Source organism: Oncorhynchus mykiss, chromosome 12 (genome assembly GCF_013265735.2).
Source record: "Oncorhynchus mykiss isolate Arlee chromosome 12, USDA_OmykA_1.1, whole genome shotgun sequence".
In the NCBI taxonomy this organism is placed as follows: Eukaryota; Metazoa; Chordata; class Actinopteri; order Salmoniformes; family Salmonidae; genus Oncorhynchus; species Oncorhynchus mykiss.
The window spans coordinates 76,706,323-76,714,193 of NC_048576.1; positions in this window are offsets into that span (position 1 = coordinate 76,706,323).

Here is a 7,871-nt window from a genome sequence, read left to right on the forward strand (position 1 = left end):
AAAAGTTTTCGGTTAATAGAATAATTAAGTCAAAATAAATAAATAAGAAATACATAGGTAGACTTCTATTTCTGGCGAAATAAATAGACCTACATCAACTCAAATGAACATGAACAAGTTTTTAACCAATCCGGCCAAACCTTGAAGTAGGGTCTGGGCCTGATGCATCTGCTTCGTTTTATTACTCAACCTTTCATGTCGGAGTGATAAAGCCTGCTCTCCGCACTCTCACCTGCCCCGCGAACCCACATGTCTGTGTATAGAAATGAAGAGTTGTGATTTAAGAGTTTTTAAGCATGTTCTAAAGTAGTTTATCATTTCTAACAACAATTACAAAAGATTTAGGCCCAACACAAAGAAGGTCACAGCGTGCATGATGAGTCGTAGTACTGTAGGCCTATAGTGAGCACAGGCCAAAAACTAAAGAGCCACTGTTCTCGTTGCACAGCCACGGCCGAGAAATGAAAATGTGTTTCTGATGGAGCCCAAATGCGTCAAACTATTATTCACAATCCATTCCCGGCCTAAAATTAAAACGAAACAGTGTTTCTCTTGAGGTTGCATGAGCTACAACTATAGGCTATCTGATTCTCATTAAAATGAAAATGGATTTTCAGGCAGCGTTGTAAAGTGTAAGCCCTTATTTCCCAATTCCATTATTCAATTCCTTCTCGCTGCACTATCCAGGGACTTTACTTCGATTCCCTTCTATTTCTCTACAGTTTGCCCAGTATTCTCGGCTTGAGCTCTACAAAAACTGTGAAACAAAAGTTCCACTAGGCAACGGCGTGTCTAGGAATGCTGACATTGGCATTGCGAACAGGCACTGGCTGAAAGGGCGGCAGACCGGCAGCCTAATTCACCGCCTCTGTTTCTCCCCCAAAAGGTACTGTAGGCCCGTAACTTCCCATACAGAAGGACAAAAAATGGCTGTTTACGCACACTCGCTTCACCTATTCCCACACAGTTCTTTAAAACAGCAATGCAACAGTTATCTCTCATGCATACCCTATCCTCAGTCTGTCTGTCATAGCTCACGGCAAAGCAAGCGTAGGCAACCGGACCTATAACCTGTGCGCAATACTGTTTGAACAGCCTGCTGTTAGCAGACCGTATACCCTCATGTGGGTATAGTTCTTTCATGATCTAAATGTCAGAACATAAATTGGTTATAGCTTCAAAGACAGAGAATAAGTTGCATCTTGAACATCTAGGTAGGCCTTACCATCAATCTCCTGAACAAAATTGCTTTTTCAAAGGATATTTCATCTTAAAGGTGTACATTTCTGTGTCCCAGCAGATTGTACATTTCATCTAGAAAAGGACTTTTAAATTAAAAAGGTGCTTTGAAAGTATGTCAGTTTTAAAGTTTCACTGCTTAATTAACACTGCACCCCTAATGAGTTTCTGTTGGAGTGGGACTATCAAGCCTCTGAAACCACAGAGGAGATAGAGGGAGTTAAAACATCTGTATACGAGAACACATATCTACACGAGCACACACACACACACACACACACACACACACACACACACACACACACACACACACACACACACACACACACACACACACACACACACACACACACACACACACACACACACACACACACACACACACACACACGATGCATTAGGCCTATTACCACAGCCCTGTATGTAACAAAGGCAGACAGCTAACCAGTCCAGGTATAGAGTCCACCTCCAGGTACCCAGCGGTGAGATAAATAGCATGTGACAGAGGGCTGTGATTGGCTGGCCCTGGGGCCAGGGTGTCTGCTGCAGGTTGCTGGAGTGGAGCTGTCCCTGGTCCCTGGCTATCCCACACTCCCCAGCCTTATCAGGCTCCTACACGGCACCGCTAGAGGAAGGCATGTCTCAGGAGGGCAGGGCTACTAGCATACTGCTTATCATCCACCAGCAAGGAGGGTTTAGAGGTCCTTATTAACTCTGCCTAAGTGTGTGTGTGTGTGTGTGTGTGTGTGTGTGTGTGTGTGTGTGTGTGTGTGCGTGTGTGCGTGCGTGCGCATGCATGTTTTTATGAGAAAAGTAAATGTTTGCATGAGTGTATGGCTTTTGGATGTGTGTGTATTGTTTGCACATGTGTGCATGAGTGAAGTGCTTGGTGATATGCTGTTAATCATGACAAGAATAAAGTAAATGATGATACACACTTCTCTCTGTGCCAGCTCCCACTCTTTCAGTTAAAGCTCCAGTTCTTCAAAGCCACTGAAAGGGAACACAAAGACTTTTTCTTAAACAAGGTCAAGTGTTCAGTGTGTATACGTTTAGATCCGCTAGGTTATCTCTCCACACAGAGCGGGAAACAATGCAGTGTTTTCTCAGGCTGATGAACTGCAAGCAAAACCAAGCCACCAACATCTCATTCCTGTGTGGAAAGACGTTAAATTATGTCATTTTTTGTCATTTGAGTACATGTGTGGCTCCACATCTCAGAGCCTCATTGGAAATACACTTCTTCATCTCTGTGATTTACTCAGGTCTGGCTCCAGCCAGTACCATGGAGAGGAGTAGCTGCAAGGGGGTTTAAAGGAAGGGGGTTCTGGGAGAGTAGGGTTGTCCTCCCCCAGGAGAGACCAGCACTGGTATAATCTGTTTTCCTGGCTCTCCATGAAAGAGGGAGTGAGACCCACTAGAGACTGGCCCTCTCAGATCGGCTGCCCCCCACCCCTACTGTCTATCTTCATCTGCTATCTCTCCATACCTCTCTCCAGCTCTCCTTTTCGCGCTATATTCTCCAAAGCTTCTTTTCGTTCCCTTTCTCTAATTATCCACTTCATCTGCTATTCTGTCCATCCCTTGGTTTTAAATTGATTTATTGATTTAATTCTCCATTCCAGTCCACCCTCTGCTTGCACAAGCATCCATTTGCTTTTCCTAGCGGATGTCGTTGTGTCAACGTTTCCTTATTCTTATCTAAACGTATCTCTTGGTATCTACGTTTGTATTAAACATAATTTCAAATATGGATTCATATTATTAATAAAAGATGAAGAAATCATTGTCATTATGTACATCCATTCACTTGAGAACAGCAACTGCCAATATTCTAGTCTATTTAGATTAGGGTGGGTTTCAGCTACTACAAGAAAACAATGATGTAGCTACAATTCTATCCTAGAACTGTACAGTAAGGATGCCTTGAAAGCACAATTCATATTTGACCGCAATTGAACAAAAAAGTAATTTCATATTATTCCTAAAATCTCTAACTTCTTTCTTTCTCCATATTGTGATTTAAAAATAAATAAATAAATTAGCAGATGGATCAGCTTTAATATTGCAAATAGATTGTGGCTTCTACCAATGTAATTGTCTGCATTCTTCTCCATTTTGTGATACCCATTCCCCTCTTTCTTCTTGCCCCCATCCCTCGCTCCATCCCTCTGCTTCCTGTGTTCACTCTTTCACACCTCTGAGAGGAGAGCGTTGTTTTATGGAACCGGGCCATACAGTCTGGTCTGGTCCAGTACCCTCTCCCTCTCTATCTCAATCCCTCCTTCTTTCCTCCCTGCAGTCCCCCCCCCCCCCCCCCCCCCCCCCCCCCCCCCCCCCATCGATGGGTAGAGCCTCCTTAGCAGTGGCAGGCTCTGTTTGGTAGAGTGGATCCAAGAGAATATGAATATTCATGACTCACCCCCCACCCCCCCACTGTCGGCGGCAACACTTGGTAGCAGCACATGGCGAGACAGCTGTTGCAGGCCAAGCCAGGCATCTGTGCAGTGGGAGAGGGAGACACAGAGAACGCCAGGCAGTGGCCGGGGCATCTGGGTAGAGAGAGCCAGACAGATAGACAGACAGAAGGAAAGGGGCAGAGGCAGGGTCATCTGGGTGAAAATAAAGTGGAAGAGACAGACAGAGGGATAAGGGCACCGGCGGGGTAGTTGTCTGGAGAGGAAGAGGACAGACAGCTTGAGGAGCAGGGGAGAAAGTGAGACAGACAAAGGGATAAGGGCACCGGCGGGGTAGTTGTCTGGAGAGGAAGAGGACAGACAGCTTGAGGAGCAGGGGAGAAAGTCAGACAGACAGACAGCTTGAGGAACAGGGGAGAAAGTCAGACAGACAGAGGGATAAGGGCACCGGCGGGGTAGTTGTCTGGAGAGGAAGAGGACAGACAGCTTGAGGAGCAGGGGAGAAAGTCAGACAGACAGACAGGTTGAGGAACAGGGGAGAAAGTCAGACAGACAGACAGAGGGATAAGGGCACCGGCGGGGTAGTTGTCTGGAGAGGAAGAGGACAGACAGCTTGAGGAGCAGGGGAGAAAGTCAGACAGTCAAACAGGAGAAAGTGAGAGAAAGTGAGACAGTCAGACAGACAGGTTGAGGAACAGGGGAGAAAGTGAGACAGTCAGACAGACAGGTTGAGGAACAGGGGAGAAAGTGAGACAGTCAGACAGACAGGTTGAGGAACAGGGGAGAAAGTCAGACAGTCAAACAGGAGAAAGTGAGAGAAAGTGAGACAGTCAGACAGACAGGTTGAGGAACAGGGGAGAAAGTGAGACAGTCAGACAGACAGGTTGAGGAACAGGGGAGAAAGTCAGACAGTCAAACAGGAGAAAGTGAGAGAAAGTGAGACAGTCAGACAGACAGGTTGAGGAACAGGGGAGAAAGTGAGACAGTCAGACAGACAGGTTGAGGAACAGGGGAGAAAGTGAGACAGTCAGACAGACAGGTTGAGGAACAGCAGAGAAAGTGAGACAGTCAGACAGACAGGTCGAGGAACAGGGGAGAAAGTGAGACAGTCAGACAGACACAGACATTGTAATGTGACATTGTAATGTGTTTAAGCACATTTGAGTGTGAGGTTTCAATGGAATGATACAGTAAGGAACAGTCTATTACAGACTTATATACATACGTATGAGCAGTCATGAAACGCAACTAATGAAGAAACAGAATCAGGCCCTAGCAATGACAGTAAGAGTGCTAGAACAATACTAGATCTGCTGACACGTACGTTCCGGTTAGCAGGGCCTGGTGATTCTCCACAGGGTGAGAGAAAGTTCCTTTGCCAGCCATAATAACCTAGCCTTGCCCACCCCTGTGCCCCAGCACCCTGCAGTCGCCTCATCCCCTGCCACCCCCCTACGAGGGGCCCCAGTTCTGGCTGGCCTTCCTATCCTTCTCTCCTCCTCCTTCTCCCCCTCTCAGCAAGGCAGCAGGCCCTGTGGTGCCCTACATAGCAGTGAGCGCAGCAGGCTGGCACTGCAGGGAAGCCTGGGGTTTTCTAACTGTGTCAGGCCTCAGGACACCTCTGCGCTGTGTACCAACATGCAAAGGACAATCAATACAATGCAAACAAGAGTGGTACAGAATCAATGCTATCAATATGTACTATTTAATATAAAGGGGTCTGATGTAAGGGGTCAAATGATTGGTGGCTGGCATCTGGTTCTGAACCTGAGGATGCAAAAATTGTTCTAGTTGTTTTGTATGTGTATAAAGCAGGATATATGATCTATATGGGTGAAAAATGTAGGCTATGTGGATGCAAAAATATGACCTAAAATCATTACGTTATGCTTGTTGTTAATTATACCTCCAATCAATCCTTATTAGAAACAGTAATCTGTCCATTTTTATTCAAAGACTTGTGGGGAAAACACTGAATATTAAGTACAAGCTGAAGTACAGTTTGAAACTACATCCATTGGTATTATCTTTAATCTCAAATATGAGATCATTTATTATTCAGTAGGTGATATGATATGATAAATGTATGCAAGCCAAAAGTAACAAGCATTTTCAAAACATTTGAAGTTTCAATATTCTGAGAGTAATAGGATAGCAACAGAGATAAGATTGTATTTAATAACAGTCAGAGTCTTTATTCCACGGCAATTGAAATATTGAATCTGGCACCGAATTATGTTAAATAATTGTGTGAGTGGCGTTAAGCATCTACCAACTTTCACTTACAAAAACTAGCAATGAAAGTAGAGTGCAGGGCAGCAGCCTCATTTTGTACACACACACACACACACACACACACACACACACACACACACACACACACACACACACACACACACACACACACACACACACACACACACACACACACACACACACACACACACACACACACACACACACACACACACACACACACACACACACACACACACACACACACACAACTGAGATTTTTACCATTTAAAGTAGCCCAAAGAAAAAGCATTATTGAAAACAAAAAATTATCACAATTGTCATCAGGATTTTGATGACTACACCATCATTCCAATATCAATTGATGCAGGCGACTCCAACTTCTCTACAGGAATACTTTCACCCAAGTCAACCAGACCCTCGCACAACAATACATCCTCTCACCAGAAATCACTTCATCAAACATTCAATCAATTGATTCCTGACCATCAACTTGCCATTTTAAAAGTAGATACCCACAGTAACAAAACATTTTCTATGCCCTATACCTGAGCAACAACCTCCACCCAAATGTCATTTTAATTAAATACATTTTTTTAATTTAATGAAGAGATGGTCAATGGAGAGAGAAGAAAGCGAGAGTGATGGAGAAAGCAATAGAGATAGACAGGGAGTATCCCTACCATCCACCATGACCTGGCAGAGAAGTCGTAGCACAGCTGCCACCTGAGCCCTGGGTCACACTGTCTGTCCGACGCCATTCCTGCGCTCCCTCCGCCAGCCAAAATCCTCTTCCCGTGATGCCTAATAAATATATAAATAAGTCAATAAGGGAAAACACGGATGGAACACCAATCAGGAGCTGTGTGTTACCAGGATGCACCCAGTGTCAGTGTGTGTATGTGTGTGTGTGAGAGGGAGAGGACACGGACACAAAAACACCAAGAAGCCCTCTCCAAGCAGCTGTGCACGGGCTTTGCCAGTCCAGTCCCAGTACCCTGCCATATGTAGACTTAGAGAAGCACCATTTCTGAACCAATTCTAAGCTGTGTGTGTATATGGATGTGAGTGTGTGTGTGTGTGTGTGTGTGTGTGTGGGGGGGGGGGGGGGGGTCAATTTACCAATGTGTACTTAAAGAATTTACAATTTGTATTGTATGTTGGGCTGCCTATTGTTCTGGAAGTCCATGGTGGATACATGCTACAAGATGTTGTGAGCCAAAGTCACATGTCAGAGCCCCGTCATTGAAGTGCCTCCATGTTACAGACCTTTATCTTCAGTCTCTGTGAATAAAATATAGGAATTTCACAAAAATGGTTGCTACTGATAGTGAATTGAATAAAATGACCATTGACTTCAATAGCTGTGTCCCGTGTGTCCGGTCCTCCTCAAATCACCTTTGCCTTGTGGTTCATTCACCTTGCGACATGACGTCTTCTTGGTTCCCCTCCATAATGCATATTCCAACTGGATGGAAGTCTGTTGTTGATGAGCATAATGAAAACAAAAGAAAGTCATTTTCCTCAGTGGTATAAACATTTAGTCACTGCCCATGAGGAAAACATTACTGTGAATTCCATTTAGTCAAGCCTATTATGGAAAACAAAAAAGAAATAAGATACAAATGTAACTTGCACTTTCATTGACTTTGTGCTTATTCCAAAGAAACCAGTACTATTATCCATTACACTGTTTGCCACTCACTGTAAGTCATTATTTCCATCAACTTACACAGATACCTGTCTGTCTGTCTGCCTCACTGTCTGTCTGTCCAGTATAGTCGTAGCTGGATCATGATACAGATATGTGTTTATCCAGGGTCTCATTTGTAGTCATTGACAGACTGTGAAGGAGAGAGCCACCACAACGCCATGTATTCCCAGGTGATTTTGCGTAAGTGCTGCTGTCATCTGTGAATGTTACATGCGTGTGAACGAGTACGCAAGCGAGCAGAAGAT